This window comes from Puntigrus tetrazona, chromosome 3 (genome assembly GCF_018831695.1).
Source record: "Puntigrus tetrazona isolate hp1 chromosome 3, ASM1883169v1, whole genome shotgun sequence".
In the NCBI taxonomy this organism is placed as follows: Eukaryota; Metazoa; Chordata; class Actinopteri; order Cypriniformes; family Cyprinidae; genus Puntigrus; species Puntigrus tetrazona.
Window position 1 is genome coordinate 2943696 of NC_056701.1, and position 22144 is coordinate 2965839.

Consider the following 22144-nt stretch of genomic DNA (forward strand, 5'->3'; position numbering starts at 1 on the left):
CAGCTGATCTCAGTTGGCTGTTTCTTTTTATCTGGATGGACATCCTGCAGTACCTGTGCAGCTATGTCCACTACATGTCTGCTGATTCTCAGTCTAGACGGTTAAGGCAGGTTCAGGTTAGTAGAACAAGTTGAAATATAGTCTGCATGCTGTGGACCCGCTAAAAGAAAGATATGAAGCTGAGACCATTATTTCACGTAGTGTCTTTAAGACCTGTATATGCCACTGAACCTTTGATACCTTTGTGTTTCTGTTCCTCAAAAGCTCTGACCGCTTGAATCTGATTGTCTCGTTATTTCTTTGTCAACGAGTCTCCGCATTAGATCTCACAAATCACGCTTTGAAATGAACGGTGATGGACGCAAATGCAGAAGAAATGAGTTCATTTCCTAATAATTAGACAGCCCTTGCTCGTGTGTGTAGATGGTGTGTGTTGTGGTGTCGTGACACCGGAGGAGCCGCGGCTGAACCTGAGATCTCTTTGAGTTAATATTTACGAGTTGCGTCGCATCAAACGCTGGCGCTGATTTCAAAGCGGAGCGAGGACAATCCTTCAGCGCTGTTTAATGGCGTATTATCGTATGTAAAGCAGCATCGAGCAGCTGTTTGTTTGATTGTTCGGGGCAGTGAAGATCTCACTATCGGCTGACTACAGAGAGATGCATGAAAAAAGCGGCCTACTGGAGAGGAGTTTGCCGGTTGTTTAAAAGTTTCAGATCCCTTCGAGGCAATGAGCGGCGGCCGAGGGCTTTCTGTGAATGTGAAGAGTTTATGATCATCACGACGGCTCATGTTTAGCAGATCTGAGGAAAACCTACTGCTTTGAGGCATTTTAATATACTACAAATTAAATTAATTTGATTTAACTTGTTTTATTTGAATAAAAAATGTTACATTAAATTAGTTTTATTGAATGTCGTTTATTGAATTGAAATAAATTGAAATGCATTTTATTTACTGAATTAGAATTGATCACGAATGAATTTGAATTTGCATTTAAATCAAATTCAGTTTAATATCATTTAATGCATTTTATTAAAAAGTAAGCTGAAAGGAAGTTGAAATTAATTTTTATTTATTGAATTTAATTAAAAGTTCAATTAAATGAATTTCATTTTATTGAAATGAGTTGTATTGAATTGAAATGAATTTTGTTTGTTTATTTTAATTGATCTTTAGGCCAAATGTTCTACAATTTAAGCTGAAGTACTACAATAAATAATAAAATGAACTAAAGTCTAAAACTTTGAAAATGTATTTAAACTTAAACTGGCTTATTATAAAATGAATAAAATGGTTTATTATTAAGAACTTAAAACTATTAAGGCATAAAAATAAATATATATTTAATAATATATAATAATATATATATATAATTTACAAATAATTTTTTGTTGTATGTGTATATATATATATATATATATATATATATATATATATATATATATATATATATATATATATATATATATATATATAAATAAATAAATAAATAATGTGTGTATATCAAATTCAAATTTTATTTGTCACATACACATACATACATGGTCACGACATGCAGTGAAATGTTTTTTACAATCAGCTCAGCATCAAAATAGAAAACAGAAAAACAGAATTTAAATATATATAAATATAAAATATATTTTTTATATATAAAAAATATATATAAAAATATGTATAAAAAGTGCAAAGTTTAAAAATAAAGTGTAAATAAGTGTAGAATATAAAATATAAAGTGTAAATGTAAAAGTGTTCATATGCTGAATGTCCAAAGTAAGTCGTGAGTATCTTGGGAAAGAGGAGTGAATATGGGAATCCCAGATTAGGTGCTGGGTGTTCTCTGGTTCAGACTCCGAATGGCCTGGTGGAGGAAGCTCCTCCTCATTCTCTCTGTGTTTGCCTTCAGGAACGGAAGCGCTTTCCTGAACGTGCAGAGCAGAGAAAAGAGTCCATTGTTGGGATGGCTCAGAGGTCTTGCACGATCTTCCTGGCTCCTGGTACAGCACCGCTTGTTGTAGATGTGCTGCAGCACAGGGAGCTCAGTGCAAGCGGATGGTGCGCTTCAGCTGGACCGGGCATTCACCACCCTCTGAAGGGCTCGCCTGTCCTGCATGGCGCTGTTTCAAACCAGGAGGTGATGTTTCCGTCAGGGACTCTCGATGGTGCAGGTGTAAAAGTTCCTGAGCACCTGAGATGGGAGTCTGAAAGTCCCATGAGCGCCTCAGATAGTATAGATGCTGCCGGGCCTTCTTCACCAGGGTGTTGATGTGACAGGACCAAAGACAGGTCCTCGCGGATGTGAACACCCAGGTACTGAAACTGTCCACTCTCTCCACTGGGGTCCCATACGACCATGATGGGATGGTAAGAGCGCACCTGCGCCGTGGCTGAAGTCCACTATTAACTCCTTTGTTTTGCTGACGCTCAGGAGCAGATTATTCTCACTGACACCATCTCTCCAGGTTGTTGATCTCTCTGAAATGTAGGCCATCTCATCGTTAGTTGGAGACCAGGCCCACCATTGACAGTGTCTTCAGCAAATTTAATGATGGTGGTGGAGTGCTTATAGGTGGCCACACAGTCATGTGTGTGCAGCTTAGTACAGCAAGAGGCTCAGAACACAACCCTGAGGGGCCCAGGCTGGAGAGAGTGAGGAGGATGAGTGGTGTGTTTTTCCCATCCTGACGCTTGTGTCATCGGTCAGGAAGTTGATGATCCAGTAGACGCAGGGATGGGCTGAGTCCCAGGACCTCCAACTTCGAGGTGAGCGTGGAGGGAACTATGGTGTTGAACGGGCTGAACTATAGTCCACGAACAGCATTTTCACACATAGTTCCCTTCCTAAAATCCAGGTGGCTTGTGGTTGTGTGGAGGAGGTGTGTGATGGCATCCTCCGTGAGACCGGTGGCATGTAAGCAAACTGTAGTCGGTCGAGGTGTCCGGTAGTGATGCGGTGATGAAGTCTCTGACGAGCTCTCGAAGCACTTCATCACTACAGACGCCAGAGCTACAGGAGTGGTAATCATTAAGGCAAGATGGTTGAGGTTTCTTCCGGCACAGGAACAATGATGGACTGTTTGAAACACGAGGACTACAGACTGTTTCAGGGAGAGATTAAATATCTCAGTGAACACTGGTGCTAGCTGGTCAGCACAGGCTCTCAGAACCCGACCCAGGATGCCGCCAGGTCCTGCTGCCTTCCTGGTGTTCTGCTCTGAATGCCCTCTTATCCGCCGTGCTCTCGAAATGGTGAACATGATTCCTCTCGGCTCTCTCGGCGTGCGTGCTGTTCATCATGCCGCTAAGCCGGTGCTAGCGTGATTAGCTGGCAGCCTCGAAACGAGCATAAAGGTGTTTAGCCTCGTCTGCCAGAGAAGCATCCGCTCTTCCACTCTGGAGGTTGGCGTTTTGTAGTCCGTGGTATATGTATATATAAATAAAACAAAAATGTAAATTATAATTTATTTTAAGTTCATAGAACTAAAAACACAGAATTCACTTAAACTCAAAACCGTAAACTTAATGCAAACTATATCAATAATAATAAAAAAGCCTCAATTCAGCTTTTATTATTTACATTTTCAAGTTACAGAACTTAAATAACTGAGAAACGGCAAAATAAAACATAATACAAATACACGAATAAAAAGTTTGAACACAACACGATGGCGACTAAACCGTGATTTGAAAATATTAGGCACAACTTGAAGTCGCGATAGGAGTTAACTTCATTATCACGTTAGCATGGACGCGCGCTGACATGAAACACGGCTCAATATTCACCCGGAGATAAAAACAGCTCGAAGTCCCAACATGAAAGAAGGCCTTCCAGCTGTATCAAGCCGCTCTCTTCTCCAGACGCTTCTCGTCCTGATTTCTCCTTCCGTGCTAGTTTGTTAGTAAACGGGTATTTTGTGTTTCTCCGCTTCACGCCGCCCTCTCCACTTCCTGTGCGTAATGAGGCGCTGGCCGCTAAATGTGTAAATAAATGTCAAATGGGCGGCGGCGACATGACGGATGGCCATGGCGCACGCTGCCGCGGCGCCGGCCCGCGGGCAGATGGCTTTTGATTTACTGCAGAGCTGTCTGCGTGCCTCCAGCACTAATCAGCCGTGATTTACGACACATGGCTCGCCGAACGCGGTTCTGCGGAAATCACTCATCCGGCTTCTGATCAACAATGAGCGCCGACTTCGCTTTTGATGACTTGGAGGAGCGGCGCGCGGTTAAAGACGGAGGTCTCTGCTCTGCTGGACACTTTTCGCGCTCCACTTGTTTTTTCTGTTTTATGAGATGTCTGTCTGTTAGTTCACAGTCAGGTTTTTGAAGCCTCTCTGTTGTGTTTATTAGATCAAATGCAGTAAAGATGGCAAAGGGGTGAAATGCTTTGTTTTCAAAATATATATATCTAAACCATTTTTTTTTAATTTAAATTAAATATTTCATTTTATTCATGGTACTTTTAAGCATTTGATCACTCTATGTTTTTTATGTTTTTTTTGCTTCGTTTTAGTTGTTTTATTTTGTAATATTGTATATGAGTGTGAAACGGCAAGAATATAAAATATAAGTGAATAAATTATGAACCAACGTTTGCATTGAATTATGTTTAATATATTTAAATTGTATTCAATATTGAATGGTTTTAATGTAAATATATTATTTTAATTTTTTATATTTTTATTTTTATGAATTTTAAATAAAAAAAATAAATAAATATATATAGTTTTTTTAAATATCATTCAGTGTAAACAATATTTTTTAGGCATATTTACACATTTTGGGTTACTTAACACAATAACATTTAATATGCGTTTTATTTTGTTTACATACTTTAATATCTCACGTTAGAATAAGCATTTTTATAAAAATGCAACCTAAATTTCAATCCATTTTATTCTCCAAAACAAAGAAGCCACAGGTAGCAGACACTTTACTTTGCGCTTAATGGGCTTTCTTAGTTGACTTTTATGATTTCTTTGGGTCTTTTATTTTGTATTTCACTCAATTGGAGACTTTACTTTGCTTCACAAGCCAGCCCTCTGTATGTTCAGACTTAATCCGCCTCTGAGACGCAGAGGAAGTGTTTAATGAGGCCTTGCTGTAATGAATGGAAACTGGAGTTTGTTTTTTTCCGTCAGTGAAACTGGTTGCTGGTCTTGCCGAGCCTGACGCGGAGGTTAAAGGTCAAAGACTGAAATGAGTAAATGAATCAGCTCCTGCTTTCGGCTGTGTGAGCATCTCATCAGCAATCCTGAATGTGAAAGGGAGATGCACCTGTTAACCTGTTAATACGTGTCGATCAGTCTTTTGTGTAAATGTAAGCGGTCGTGGTGTTTATAGACCAGCAGTCGAGAAAGCTGAAAGATGTGTGTGAAAACAGTGACCGGACGACACACCTCCTCGGCCGGTCAGCATGTCAGCACGCGTGGCGCTGGTAAAGGGATCGGATTTCACAGTCTGTCTCTCTGTCTCACACTCGCCTGGGTATCTGCATTTCTGATTGGTCGACGCTCAGATACGAGTGTGTACTGATGATATAAACACCAGAGAGAGACAGAGAGAGAGAGAGAGAGAGGTTTGGTCTGTGTGTGCAGAGTGTGTGTGTGTGTGTGTGTGTGTGTGTGTGTGAGTGTGTGTGTGTGTGTGAGTGTGTGAGAGTGTGTGTGTGTGTGAGTGTGTGTGAGGTGTGTGTGTGTGTGTGTGTGTGAGTGTGTGTGGAGTGTGTGTGTGTGAGTGTGTGTGTGAGTGTGTGTATGTGTCTGTTATGTATATGTGTGTGTGTAACATACGTGTGTGTGTTTGTGTGTGTGTCTGTGTGTGTGTGAGGTGTGTGTGTGTGTGTGTGTGTGTGTGTGAGGTGTGAGTGTGTGTGGTGAGTGTGTGTGGAGTGTGTATGTGTGGGTGTGAGTGTGTGAGTGAGGTGTGTGTGTGTGTGGTTGTGTGTGTGTCTGTATGTGTATGCGTGTGTGTGTACTATTATGTGTGTGTTCGTGTGTGTATGTGTGTGTATTTGTATGTACTGTGTGTGTGTATATGTGTGTGTGTGTGTGTGTCTGTGTGTATATTTAGGTGTGTGTATGTGTGTGTGTATTTATGCAAACAAAAACTTATTTTGAATGTGATTAAAGGCACTAAGTCAGTCAGTACTAATATATATATATATATTATTTATTTATATTTTTTATATATATATTTTTAATTTTTTTATTTACGTGCATTGTATAGATTTAAAATTCCATTTATCTTAAAAAAATAAGAGCTCTTTAATGTCTATTTGAAACACAGTATAAAGACTCTCTTTATTAGTCTCAGTATGTTTTAGTATTGGTTAAATGATGCTCACATGTCCTCAAGGCTCTGGGTGATGATTAGCGACTGGTGTTTGTTCTGGGCGGTCAGACAGATGGGTCAGAAAGCAATCACAGCTGATGACAGACTAACTTCAGTCTTGCATCACAAATTGTCCAAAATTCCTTCCAGAGCAATCCAGGAGGAAGCGATCCTCACCTCGTTCATATTTAGTGAAGCTCGCGTCGCGGTAATTACTCCCCGACAGGCTGCGCCCGAAGAACCGGGTCAGAGGTCAAGTGCTGATCTTCTTCTGGACGGACGCGGACGTTGAGCTGCCATAATAAGTGAACGCGTCCTCCGTGTGTATCAGGTGTGTTATTTTGCCATAAAGCCGACATGCATCTCACAGCAGCAGATCCCTCTGGGCCGCTTTTGATTAAAACAGACGGAGGATCAAATGCGCCCCGCGGACCAATTGGAAACCCGTCAGAAAGACTAATAGTCGCCATCGGATTCTGGACCAGCGCCAAACAAATAAATGAACCAGATCAGATCAGCTTAGCTGGCCCCGAGCAGGAAAACAGCCACTTCTGCAATGTTGTATTGTTTTCATGTTCGATGGATTAAAAGTTCACACTGAGCAGAATGGTTCGTGTCTGGCCGTGGAGTGCATTTAGCCGTGCTAGCAGGCCGCGGCTGCTCGTTTAACGCAGGTTTAGCCGCGACAAATCTGACCTGGAATTTCAGCGCTGATGTTAACAAGTGAAGTTTAGTTTCATTGTGCGCTTGCTCGGAGGCACTTGGCAGAATTGCTGATCCTCGCAGACTTATTTGAAACTACATCTGTTCGGTGTGTCTGCTAACCTCGCGCTGCGTATGTGTGTGTGTGTATGTGTGTGTGTGTGTGTGTGCGTCGCGCGTGTGTGTGTGTGCGCGTGTGTGTATGTGTGCGTGTGTCGCGTGCTCGCGTGGTGTAGTGTGTGTGTGTCTGTGTGTGTGTGTGTGTGTGTGCATGCATAAATGTGCGCAGTCGTGTGTGTGTGTGTGTCTGTGTGTGTGTGCACATGTACGTCGTGGCGTGTAGTGTGCGTGTGCGTGTGTGTGTGCGTGTATGTGTGTATGTAATGCGTGTGTATGCGGCGCAAGGCAATATGTAGGTGTGTGTGTCTATGTGTGTGTGTGTGCATGCATCATCTAAATGCGTAATAATATGTGTGTGTGTGTGTGTATATGTGTGTGTGTGTGTGTGTACATCACATGCATGTAAGTGCGCATGTGTGTGTGTGTGTCTATGTGTGTGTGTGTGTGTGTGTGTGTGTGTGTCTGTGTGTGTGTGTGTATGTGTATGTACATCACATTGTGCATGCGTATGTGTGTGTGTGTGTGTCTGTGTGTGTGTGTGTGTGTGTGTGTGTGTCTGTGTGTGTGTGTGTGTGTGTGTGTGCATGCGTGTGCGTGCGTGGTGTGTGTGTGTGTTACCTGTGCTGTAAAGGACAAAAAGTATGTATGCTAAAATGTATTTTGCATTAAATGTTTTAATATGGCAAATATAATATAATGAAATACAGTTTATGCACAATAATGTATAAATAAAATGCTAGCAATAATAAATAAATAAAAAATCTAAATAATGAAAGTTAAAAAGAGAAAGTGTGTGATTTTGTAGCATTATTATTATTATTATTATTATTATTATTATTATTATTATTATTATTATTATTATATATTTCAAGAAAATTAAAATAGTGTAGTAAAGTAAAATATTATTAACAAAGTAACTTTTTATTATTATTTTTTAATTGATTTATTTATATTTAAGGTAATATATTTTTAGGAAATATTACATAATACGGATTTATTTATTGCCACATATTAATTCAGTAGCCATCTAGTGGTAAAATACCTTTATTATTCCTATGTTTTATTTATTTTATGGAACAGACATCTAATACAACATCATTTAAAATACAATGTGATTCTTTTTTCCCTGTTAGTTAGGGATGAAGTTATGGATTAATCTGGGACTACAGACAATTCTGAATGCATTGTCATGAATAAAACATGCACACGGAAACATGTGCCGGAATGAAGTATCCGTTAAGTGCTTGTGTGTTTGTGGCATGGGTGTGATGGTGAGGAGAGGACTGTAGGTGTGCTGGTTGATGGCGAGCGCTGCACCTGCCTGTGATGGTCAAGTAAGTAATTAATCTGCGCTGATGGACTGATGTATGCACAGCATATGGCTGCGAGAGGCAGATTATCTCTGCACCACTTGCTCCTGCTGCTGAATCAGCGATATGCAGTACCGCTGCAGCCGCCCCGGCAAAGCAGCTCTTTATGTCTCTCCATGCGGGCTGCATTAATGTTCTCTCAGATTTGCTCTTTTTGCAGCGCTCAGGATGCTTTCCCGATGGTGATTTATTAGTCCCGAGGAGAATAAATCACACGAGTGACTCCTCCGGTCGTCATGCAGCTGTGGAATAAATGCGATGATAAGTGCATAGGTTCAGATTGAGATCTCTGACTTTCTGATATTTGGCGTTTTTGAAGTAGAAGTCTGAAAAAAAAAAAAAAATATATATATATATATATATATATATATATAAATGTATATATATATATATATACATTTTTATGTATATATATATTTATATATATACTGTATATATATATATATATATATATATATATATATATATATATATATATATATATATATATATATATATATAGATAGATAGATATATGTGTGTGTTTTAAAATGCCCATTTTGTGTGTTTAAAGTTACATTTACAACTTGACACAAATATTAATTTTAATTATACGGATTGCATATTTACAAAAATATATATTTTTGCCTAAAGGAAAATGCAAGTTTCATTTATACAATTTTTCGCTTCTCGTCCTCGCTCCATCCGATCCTCGCAGCGTTTTATAATTTCCTAAACATTTCCGAATATCGTTAGCTTAAAGCCTAGAAATGAGGCTTTCTGCTTGTTTGCACGCTTTTTCTTTATTATATCAAACATCCCATTTAATCGCAGTCCGTATGCGCCTTTAATATTTAAGCGCCTTTAACATGCTTTTGAAAGTCACTTAAGTCGCTTTTTAGCGCAACACCTGGCGTATCGCCAGACCAAACTTTCGCTGAAATGAGGATGTTTTTGCGCGTTATCCTTCCGGACGGTCGGCCTCCCCTGGATATTCTCACAGTGTTCTTTCAGGTCCTCTGAGGCCACCCTCTGGAGATCAACCTGACCGATCTGGCAGAACGAGACGAGCAGAACTCACTCTTTTGGAGAGTTAGACACAGCATCATTACTCCCAATTAGATTCCTATCAAGTCCTGTGGGGAGTTGGAGTTCCGGCACTTTCTGAAAGGAAAGAAGCCTGCACGGCCCGGGCGCCATATGGAGCCAGATAACACAGGTTTGAGGGAGCCCCCAGAACAAACCCTGATTCGATTAAGCCCAGGATTTCTGTGTCTAATTACACGCTGCTCCGGCATCAGTCAGCTTCAACTTTTTTCATCATGTGCGTTTGGGCTGACAGCTCGGGCCCGCCGCGCAGTCTGCGGGAGGAGTTTTCAAAGCTACGAGGAAAACGCCGCCTAATGCATCTATATATTTTCGGGTATGGGCTATTAGCAGAGATTAGACATCGAGAGCTGTCAGCCATATAACGTTACCTGCTTTAAATGATGAAATGGATTGTTTACCTGTCTGTCGGCCGGCAAACCATGCCCCGCTTATTGACAGCCCAGTCATTCTTGGATATGCTACTGGAAAAACACGATTCGCCGGTCGCCTCGCGGAACCATCATTTCCCATAACGCATTGCCGGACGGAGCACGTGTGGACAGGACGGTGATTGTCTTTATGGGGAGCCATTCGCTCTTTTTTTTTTTTTTCCCTCCCGCTAAACCGAGACGCTAGTTTTAGCATTATCTGGGAAGGGTGATCTGTATCCTGACGCTTTTTTTACTTTGCTTGCCGCACAAGAGGCTTTCGTGATTTATACGAGAACGCGCATGCGTGGATGGTGGAGAGAGACGGCTTTGAGAAAAATATGCAGATCTTATGAGGAATGAATCCACTTTAAGCAGCCCGGCATGTATCAGATCGATTGATTGAACGTGACGGGCTAGAGGCCATTTATTGTGTTACCAAGACTTTTCTTTCCAATGAACGCTTTTTTGTGAACCGTATTCACCCGAGAAACCCTAACAAGAAAAAGAAATGTTTGCTGACGATTAAAGCGTGTGTTTTAGGATTTCAAGGATCATGTGACGCTGAAGACTAGAGTCATGGTGCTAAAAATGGCTTTGAAAGTCACAGGAATAAATACACTGTACAATATATTCCCATAGAAAAATGGTTATTTTGAGTTTTAATAATAAATAGATTTTTATAACACTTTATGTCTTGATTAGGAATTGGTATTTATGTAAATCATCTTCATACAGTACATGCCAAGATGGCAGTGATAATATTTAAAGTTTAATTATACATCGTATATGATGTATGTCATAATGCCCTATATATATATATATATATATATATATATATATATATATATATATATATATATATATATATGTATGTATATATATGTATATATATATACATATATATATATATATATATATATATATGAGCAATTGACAAATCAAAACACCTGTGACAGCAAAAAATGACAGAAATGACTTCACAAATAGCATGAAAAAAATGTATATTCCTTCTTAGAGTTACAAATAGCATGAGATATCTTAATGTTAGGTTATTATTTTTTTGCCTTTAACACTATAAGACATATTATACTCAACACTACCAGCATCGTGGGTATTATTTCCATTACAATTAACCTTTTAACCCAAGTAAATAAAGCTCAGTATAGACAATCAGGCCAACTAGACAAATCTGCAAAAAGTAAAAGTAAAGGTTTTAGGCCTGAATGAGTTGCAGTAGTACTGAATTTGATTCAAACGGACAAAGTGTAATGGCGCTTGTACAGAAGGTTTTGGAGAGTTATATCCATAGTAATGATGAAAGTAATACCAGTGAAAACATATTAAACATGTTTCCCCTGGTTTTGTGTGAATTATAGCTGGAGGATTTCTTTCTGAGATTCACTTTTAGAAACAGATGTGTGTGTGTGTGTGTGTGTGTGTGTCTTCACAGACTCAAGTATTGATCTGATATTCATAGCAGGCAGTAAAAGGTCAGCACGTGGAGTTAAAATGAAAGATGGTTAGCGTGCGCTAATGTGCACACATGTAGCCAGATCATTTCTGCGGTTAAATGTTCCCACAAGGCTATTCGGGAAGACCGGGCGTAAATTACAAGCACCGCCTCTTCAGACTGATCTCCATCTGTAGTGATTGTGATTGTAAATCTCCCAGCTCTTCTTCTGGCTGCCATTACCTGAGCGCTCTCTCAGCCCTGTTGATTGCTTACTGTCAGCATTCAAGCTGATTTACACACTACCTGGCTAAAACCTTCTCCGGTATACCCATCCATCCATCTGTCCGTCCCCGTCCTCTCTTTAGCTTGTCGTTCAGATGGCTTGCAATTCTCTGAGTGACCAGCAGGATTATGAGACAGCGGTGGATAAATAAGGACATTTAATTATAAATGCATAAAAGCCATGCTCAGATTTTTCTCTTGTCTACCACTGGTCGTTTGTAAACTGTGAAGTCCCATTTCAAAAATCAGTCTCATTGGCTGTCAGAAGTCACGCCAACGCCTGGATTGAAGGCGGCTGAACCATAACTCAAGACCTAATCGAACAACGAAATCATAATACAAACATCACTTTTAACCACGCAAAGCCTGAAATATAAGAATGAAATAACGTGAAAGAATGGTTATTGCTTTTGTGAGTGTCGATAACTGCAGAACATTGAGACAACAGAGAGAGTTTGGCACGTGACTAATTGTTTAGCTGAATGACAAATAAAGGAAACCTGTTTGAAAAAACAGAAGTTGCTTTTATTTTCTAGCCCATTTCATTTACTAACAGAAGTAGAACAAAAATAGTAGTGGGCATCGGGACGCTGCCATAACGGAGAAACGATTCAGTCGATTCTGAGATTTTCCGATGCGCATCGCATTCTTCTGGATGATAACGATAAAGATAAATCCATAAAGATATAGTTCTAAAAATTGTATTTTTAATATTAATCGAATAGACTCCACGCCGCAACGGTAATGATACAGAGAAACGATACCATTGGAATAATTTTGAGAACTACTTTTTGCAGCTGATTAACGATACAAAAATTGACAGCCAATCAGAACTGGCCCTGTTAGGATAAACAGATTTCGATACCGCTCACCAGACGTGGACGCTTAATGTCGTTATCTTTATAGTTATATTTATCAATGATCGAATTAGAAGGGGTGGGCTATGTTTAGCATGAATCTTTTGTCATAAAAAGCATTCCTATGGTGATATCACAACCAGATCTTAAACATTTGGAGTTGAAAAGCGGATAAAAAACTAAAGTGAGAGCTACCATCTGCTGTCAAAGCAAGGCTCAGAATCACACGCATTCCCATATACCACAAAGTTTTTGCACTGATTTTCAGTCAGTTGATCACAAAACTGGGCAATGGAAATGTTTTTGTTTTACCCAGTGTATGTGCAAATTCATTTTTTATTGGTATTATAACCTCCAAGAAACTCCCTTATACATGGCTGCCTCTTTAGTCACTTAACACTGGTTAATGGAAAGGTCATAAAAGTCGCCATTTTTATCAACATGTATAGAATATTGCAGAAGTTTTCTCTCTATCTATAAGTGTTTCACTGAGATGCGTAGTCTCTGGCCTGCTCCAGTGCAGCTCATCAGTGTCTCTACGGTTTCTCAAGAGCTGCTCGGTCACTATCTATCGGGTCACTGGGATCAGTATTGATAGTAATCTCTTCACAGTGATGTGAGTAAAAATAGCAGAATGCTAAATTAAAAACAGACTTGTTTTGACTTCAGGCCTATAATTAACATGTGGTTATTGATGAAAGACAGACATAGAGCGCATTCTATAGCCGCACAGCGATGTGTGTGTGTTGTATTGAGCTGGGTGTATTTGTACACATGTATGTGTGAGCGCAGTGTGAAGGTTTGTTTTGATGTGGATAAGAGAGGGCTAGATATGCAGCCTGAAGCAGCACAACCTAACATCAACAGAGTGGAAAAACAGGTCAACAGCTCTAGAATACTGCTCTCTCTCTCTGTGAGAGAGAGTGTGTGTGTGTGTGTGTGTGTGTGTAATGCGTTCAGGCGATGTATCGGCCCCTTTAGAGTGCACAAAGTTTTCAGATATTAGCTAGACGTCAGTCAATGCCATCATCATCCAGACACGTGGGAAGATTTCAACAAATAATGTTTTTTTTATTGACACGAATGATGTTAAGAACTAAATATTTAAAATGATGAATAATAATATTACTAAGATTTTACAGTCTCTGGAAGAGTCAATGCAGACGTGTTATTTCAAACTCATGAGCATGATGCTATGAGTAGAATAGGTAGTTTCAGGCATTGATTTGTGGTCGGCATGCCTTTCTGATGTCCTGATGTAGTTAAGCTTGGCTTTTTTGGGGTTTTTATGCTTAGATACCATAGCAATCTATTTATGTGGTAGCTACAGGAAAAACTTTCTAATTGTTCTTAAAGACTGTTGCTATAGCATTCTAGTTATGGATATGGCTTTTTGATGTTCATATACTATTTATATTAGCATTCTTGTATTTATTTATAATGCTGGCATGCTATTCTATTGTAGTTATTATGGCTTTCCTGGTATTTCTTACTATGTTGCCATACAGTGTTCTGGTTATAGTTACTACTGGCATTCTGGGTATTCATACAAGAATCACTGACATTCTGTTATAGTTTTTATAGTTTTTTGATGTTTTTCGTAGTTTGCCATGGCACCTTTGCCGCAGTGCCTTTATAGGTTTCTATTGATGTTCTGTTCTTACCTCTTGCCCATTTTATGTTATATTGTAATTGCTCTGGCTTTCTGCGTTCATTCCTTAGAGATATCGCGGGCATTCTGTTATAGAATCTTTATAGCTTTTTATGTGTTTACGTGGCTATCATGGCAACTTTGTTATGATTTCTATGGCTTTCTATTATTCTTACACTGTTACTATAGTGTTGATTTACATAGTTACCATGACTTTCCTGAGTATTTCATATAAAGTTATCATGGCATTCTATTGTATGAATTTTATGGATTTTTGATGTATTTTTATGTGATTGCCACTGTGGCACTTTGTTATCCAGATTGCCTTGGCTTTCCTGACATTCTAATGTAAGCTTCTATAATTATACTAAATTTACTACATGTCCTTTAGTGAGTCTAGATTGTGCTGTATTCTTGCAAACACTGTTTTCATAAAAATACCCCTATAAATAAATACAGTTATTCCTGCTTTGCTATTCCAGGATAAGAAAGTCATAATGCTCAGGCTGTTTTGATAAAATAGTACAAGCCAAGTCAAAGGAGATAATGTAACTCTGGTTTGCCCATCACACTGGAGATGGAGGTTTAATGGAGCACATTGCAATGTATGGGATACAGTATTTCTCACAGTGTGCTTCAGTCACCCTTACTTTCTGTGGTGCTCATAGGAGCATCACTGTGATGAACAGCTCTTCATCACTTACTGTACATCACAGCAGTAATAATGAAAGTTGCCAGTCAGAGTCCCCACACCGTCTTTGTGCAGCTACTTACTGCATTTTCTAATCCCTTTCAAATAAGATAAGTGAGTGAAGGACAAACAGTGTAGAGGTGACACTCATAATCAGACACATCACCGCGTCTTTGTTAGTTTTATCAGAGCTCAGTCACTACAGTTTCACGTACTGGAACAGGAATGAGATAGTTGGGGTATATTGAGTGAAGACAATAAGGCAGTGCAAGCGTGATGCACTAAAGGCAAAATCTCTGATGGAGTACGGCGAATCATTATTTGGATATTCAAAATGGTTGTGAGCCAGAAACCTTGCACCCTGGAGTCGGGCGTGCAGAGGTCATAAGGATGCGATTGCATATTCTCAAACCAAAGAGATCTTCTTATATAAGTTATTATACATCCATGCACCCCTAAAGCGGCACAGTGTTGGTTCATTCTTTCATAACCAGTAGCCTAAATGTTCATGCAAAAAAAAGAAGTAAGTGCTATTATTCTAGCTATCACTTGTGTCTTTAGAAATACTGTGTTTCATCGTGAAGTAGAACTTCTAAAAAGAAGACAACAACTAGAAATTAGTAGATTTAAGTTGTATTCACCACTGTTTCCAGAACAGTTCAATTCCTAAAACCTATGAAGACTAAAGAGACTATAAGTGGGAGCATATAACTCTGCAAAGGACAGTCTAGCGCTTCTGACTCAGCAACCTTTAGGTAAGTTGCATTTTTTTATTAATAGAGATCTGCTTTAAGATTTTGATCCCAATTGCCAGTAGTGATTGGCTATGTCTCCTGATCACAAAGTCAGACATGAGTGTTATATTTATAACACTGATTACATAATCAATGATTATATCATGCCATCACTCTCAAAATGCATGGGCAGTTTGTAAAATGTAGAAGTCAAACCTAATCACATTTTATGCAGATAGAAGTTTTCAGAGGTCGTGATTTATTTATTTCTGTGTGGGAAAATTTTGTTAGCCAATACAGTATTAGTTCTTGAAACACAGAGTGAGATATTTATTAGAGAGCCATCTGACCCTCAGGCAACATTACAGCTAGAGGTATGACTTTTTTCAAAGTTTTGATTTTTTTTATCCATATAAAATAGTCCATTTTGACAGCAGTGGCTCAATACAGTTTTTTGGCATGAGAAACAAAAAGCGTACATACGCATTCAGTTCTTAGTAAATCGCGGAAGTTGTAATGTTATTCTGCAAGTTGCTCAGATTCGAATCAAGTGATCATAATCTATTCCACATGTGGGTGGGTATATGCTAATGACCTTGCTGTGATGTCATAATCAACTTAGTTTTAGATTCTTGGCTTTGCGACTCAGACACATGCAGCTATGGCTGAAAATGTGTTCTGGAGCCGATTATTGGATATCTCGCCTACTTTCACGCCTAGATGAATGTGCGTTCTAACAATGAGTCAGCATTTATATTCATTTCTGGGCAGGATGAGAAATAATCATTTACAATGTGTAAACAGTGTTTACCATTACTCACACATCCCGGGCAGCAGGGAGTTTATTGGCCCTTTGAGAGGCGCAGAGAAAATGAGGCAGCTGTCTTCGCCTCATTACTCCTGCATGCCACTTCATGTTGTTCTGCAGATGAGAAGGCAGAGCTAAAACAGCAGATGGGAGGCTGATCACATGCTGTCAGGCAGGCAGAAGAGATTGTAGTAAAAAAATCCAAAGATTTGTCCCTTAGATCCAAAACACACTGCAGGAGCCTCTTTTACAGTGGCAAAGCGCCATGTTTAGAGGAGCGATAAAGGGTTAATATGCTTTGCCATAAGTTATTCTTATGATATTACTCCAGTCGAAATCATTTCTAATATGCTAGTTTTATTATTGGAATTATCAATGCTTGAAACAATTCATGCATTTTTATTATTATTTTTATTTTTTCTTGCTTTTTCAAGATTCTTTGATGAATAACAAGTTTAAATAGCATTTGCTCAAAACATGAATCCTTTCTAACAATTTTAAAGCCATTCTCTCACTTCTTTTATTAATTTAACACATCTTTTGTGAAAAGAAAGAATAAAAAGTAGGGACAAATTCACCGACCTTTCCCCAGACAGTAGTGCTTATTTTGTTAGAATAATTTCATGAAGAGGTCCATGCGTTTTCTCTGGGTGTTTTGATGAGCGCCAAGAGAAAATAAAATCTTACTGATCCCAGAGCTTTTGAGTAAGTGCTTTTAAAAAACATTTTTTGCTTCTTCTTACTATATTTAAATGCAATATATTGAAATAATAAATATAATAAATGCAAATACATATACACTACAAAATTATAATAAACAAGTAAACCTAATAATTAAATGTTGAATCTTTGCAAACTGTTTTATGTCTGACATACGTTAATAAATTCTTAAAAGCAAAATGAAACATATATTGAAGGCAATGCGTTGTATGTGTTGATTGGATTGTTTTCAATCTGGACTAACATCAGTATACTTTATCTTTCTGCACTGCGATATTTTCGCTAACTCGCTCATTATTACAATTAGTACAAATAATCACTTGTTTTCGCATACAATCCAAGAAAGCGACTATTCATTCAATAGGATGCAGTGATGATCCTCAAACGAAAGTGGGAAGGACAATATTTTCATCGTTTGGTGTGTTATCGGTATCGAAATGCTTCAGTGCGTACATTATTTTTGCTGCGTGAATGATTTTAGACATAATCAGCCTCAATGTCAAAGAAACAGAGACGATTCCTAGCCACATAGAACAATCTGATGCGCCTCAGACTAAGTGGAAACATCAGCGAAATGAAGCTGAAGTATGCGGATATTTGTAATTCTCGTATGTCTCTTGCAATGAGAAGAGCTAAGTTACGCTGTGGCGTACAAGCCATTTATACAACTCATTTTCAAATGATTCCTCGGCGCTCAGATGCTCCATGGCATCTCAGAAAACAGAGAACAGACGAACTGGTGTTGCTTGAATTTCACCCGGCAGAAGCAAAAACCGATTTTCAAAGGTGCACGAAGTTTTTTCTTGTACGGTGTGCGCCGTCACCTGGAGAAAACTTCCCTGCACAGGATCTGACATCAAGCGAAAGTGCTTATGAAAGATCAAGCCCGCCAGCCTGCGCAGTCTCCCACAGAACCTCTTCAGATGTGGAGACGCCGCGCCCGCAAAAACATGGACTTCCGTGACGTCAGGCTGCATTTGAAAACAGGTGATGGAGATGATCAAAAAAACTGGCTTTACTGACTCGATGCTCGCGATTATCCCATGCGGCCTTACTTTTAGTCAGCTTAACCAAACTGAAAGATCTCCTACTGCAGTGAAATCTTCTCGTTATTGCGCTCCTAACTAGCGTTAATATTCTCATTACAGTCCAAGTTAGACATTTTACTAGTCCTTGGTTTCTTCAAAGTCAAGGAGATCAGCAGATCTAACGAAAGCTAGCATTCCTGGGTCCACTTTTCCCAGGTCAATCCCAATAGCCTGACCGTAGTAGACACTTCTAACAAAACGAGCGCCAACCACGACAAAACCCCTTCTTCTTCGGATCAGATCAGAGACAAAGAGACAATGAAAGGAGAAAACCAGTGCGAGTCATAACAGCAGTGAGCCTCACACCAACGCTGCGCTGTCGTTAAATCAATAAGTCGAAATATTCAATGGATGAAGCACTTTGAAACTAATTGAAAACGGCTCCATTTACCTCGCCAGCCCTTTAATGAGCTTAACGACGCTGTTGTTCTGAGCGTCCCAGGGTCTGCAACGGGAAGATCTGCAGAAGCACTTGTCTGAAATCTCTGTGTACGTGTGGTCCGTGAGGCCCTGAGGCCGAGCTGAGATCTCTGACAGAGGCATCTTTCTGCCGCCGCGTCCGAATAAACGGCGGGCGAATTGTTGACGCGTGAGTGGATGTGAGCGTTTAAGTCACTGGCAGCTGCAGGCGTCTCAAATGTTCGGATCCATAAAGTAATGGCGAACATCACTTATCTGACAGAGCGAAGGCTTAAAGAAAATATTGGATTTATCTTTACAGAAGCAAATGTTCTAAGCTAAATCCAATCAAAAGCTTTTTAATGGCAGCGAGCCAGTGAAAATACAGAGTGCTGGAAAAGATTGTCTTTGAAACGCACTGCTTACAGCCATGGCGGCTGATTTGCGTATATACAGCAGGCCTAATACATTTTTATGTAATGCATATATATATATATAGGAATCTCTGAAATGTTGTACGTTGTTTTGAAAATTTGCAATGAAACGAAGCTAAAGGCCTTAAGTCACGTGGATGCCACCTTTTATTCACCAAAGAACACGGAGAATAGTGAAGATATGATTAAACGGATCAATTTTACACTTATTGCGTGAGATCATTTACTATCTGATCACTTCGCGGGTCCCAGCACGAGGCGACAAAGGGCTGAAAAAACGACGCTTCGTGAGATTCCGCTGGGGGAACGTCCCAGCAACTAATTGATTTGACCTCATTGCTGCAACATGACTAGCTACAAAAAGAATAATGCCTTATCGGATGTTATCGGAACAATTTTATTTTCAGTATACAGTGCGGTGAGTGCTTTGTTTCGTTGTTGTGATATGACTACACGTGAGATTCTCTGTCGGTGATGGCCGGAGGGTCAGAAGGTAGGGTCACGATTAGGGGCACTGTGTCTGATTCATCGAGAGAGTTGTGTGTTTTGGTGGCCTGTGCTTGCTGGGTTCCAGGGCCCTGCGCCCTCTGCGCCCCATGTGTGGAACGACTGCATGCTCTGCACAACACGCTAGGGCACCATCTGGATGCATGGTGAGCACTAATGGAGCCGAGCGCGTTTAGTTTTGACTTTGAGTGGACGGCTAATGTTAATGTAAGTGGAGGCATTAGCCCTGGATGTATGTTTACAGGTAGATGTTGCCTATTAGTTTTAATGATCAACATCGTACGCAACGCACTTGGGCCGTCGACCGACCGCGAGGTTAACGGCTAGCAGCGACAGCACCGCCGCTCGTGCTGCTTCTCAGTTGAGCGAGGGGCTCAGGAACACTCCTCTGGAGCAACAGCAAACAAATCCAGGAGCGCTACAGACGCTTAACGCTACATACGCCTGTAACTCTTTGAACAAGTCCCTCTGTGCTTAAATTAGCTGTGCAAATCGCTAATGTGAGTAATGGAATCTGCGCGGTTGTGAGGGCTTAAATAAATGGGATTTAATGCAAATCTTGAGCATCACTCCTACTGCCAATTAAGCTAACCAGGTTTTAGCCGTAAGTGATTTTATTACATTAGCACGCGCGCTCTGACTGCATTAGTGACGGTTTAATCTAGCTTTCAATGTCAAATTAGCGCTGAGTGACAGGCCAGGAAGAAGCGTGTTTAGTCTCTGGCCGAGCACCTTGAGATCACACTCTGCAAACTCTACCGAGAAATCCGCGCGCTTCAACGTGATTCCAAGAGCTGGGACGAGGCACTTTAGTTTAGTGACTGCACTTACTGGAGCGACTGTAAGGCGCTATAAACGCTCTGTTCTGATTGGGGAAAAAATGCTGCCTTGTGTAAAAGTATCATTGAAACAGTGCAGTGTGAGATTATTTTGTCAAATAAATAAATAAATAATATATATATATATATACATACATATATATATATATATATATATATATATATATACAATTTGTTTATTTATATTTATTTCCATATTTATTTATTTATATTTATTTATATTTATTTATTTATCAAGTGTAAAATAAATTGTTACTAGTAAATAAATCTCATCTTAAAAACAGTTAAGTGTATTATGTGTACAGTGACAAAAAAAAAAAAAAATATATATATATATATATATATATATATATATATATATATATAATTTCTTGAATTAAAACAGTAACAATCAATAAAATATAATAAAATTATAAAATTATTATGTACTTATTTAAAAATTTTTTGCATTAATAATCTTGTGATTTTTTTCTTTTTTCCTTCAGAAATTCAAAGAAAGGTAAAGGAGAGTTAATACACATTATTTAAATAATGCATTATTTATTGATTGATTTATTCAGTATTACTTATTTACAAAACTAATAATTCATAAAAAATAATGCCTTATTTATTTATTGTTGTATTGTCAAAAGTATGGGAAGAAATGTTACGTTAAAATGCAATTTTTTTATTGCTGCTATTACTACTTTGAAAATTGTACTCTTTCCGGCCGTAGTAATAGCCTGTTTCTGTCGTGGAAATTAAATGGCTTTTTATTTTGATGGTTTGATATGAAGACCGATATGACAATATTTTTATCAAACGAAATGGTTATAAAATAAATAAAGTTTCTCTCAGTGACTCGGCGGCAGGATTGTCGCTCAAAAGGATTGATGGTAAAAGAAACGTCGGATGCGTTAAAGGCCGTTATTGTTGCGTGGCGATGAACTAAGCCGGATCTTCTCCGTCTGGTGTGGTGTTTTAACAGACAGAATGCGCTCCTGTCACGATTAGACCGATAATCTCAGCTGAATAAACCTTGGTTGTTGTTAGCAGTTGGCAAGGTGCTGGGAAAGTGGAGCAGTGATGAATCTGCCTCAGACCGCCTGCTTCCTCTCTTCAGATTCTCTCTTCCAATCTTTCATCAGCGCAGGGTTTATTACGCGCGCCCTCTTTAAAGAGGCTCGTCACTTGATGAATGGAGCTGAGCTCTGACGCTGGTGTTCATGAAGGAGACGCGGCTGAATCTTCAACGGTCCCAGATACTCCACGAGTCCAAAACGCAAAGCGTAGCCGCAAAATATCACAGCAGCGCTCTGCTCCAAGTGATGCCTGCTTATCTTACAGCCGCTTTCTAAAAGTTCGTTGGTCTCGGTGATTTTGAACACTGGCATGAAGTCAGTTCCATTCGCTTTTCACATTGCATCTTTTATTGTAATTATTAATTGCATATATTTGTGTGTCTTATGGTCATGGACCAAAAGTATTGGCGCCTTTGTAAAACGCTTTGATCAAAGAAGGCCGTGACAGTTCATGTGCAATGCTGGTCCTTTTGATCTTTTATTTAAACACATTCGCAAAAAGCTAGCTTTCAGCGACTGGTTGAAGATACATCGTTTGACATAAAAGCTTTTTTCTCAAATACACGCTGGACGCCAGAAAAGATCGCTGAAGTATA

General features: G+C 39.3%; 1 protein-coding gene across 3 annotated transcripts in view; it reads right to left on the reverse strand.

Moving 5' to 3' along the window:
• Positions 1-22144, reverse strand: part of rbfox3b (RNA binding fox-1 homolog 3b) — a 665057-nt gene that overhangs the window by 230738 nt on the left and 412175 nt on the right. The gene's annotated exons all lie outside the window — the stretch shown is intronic.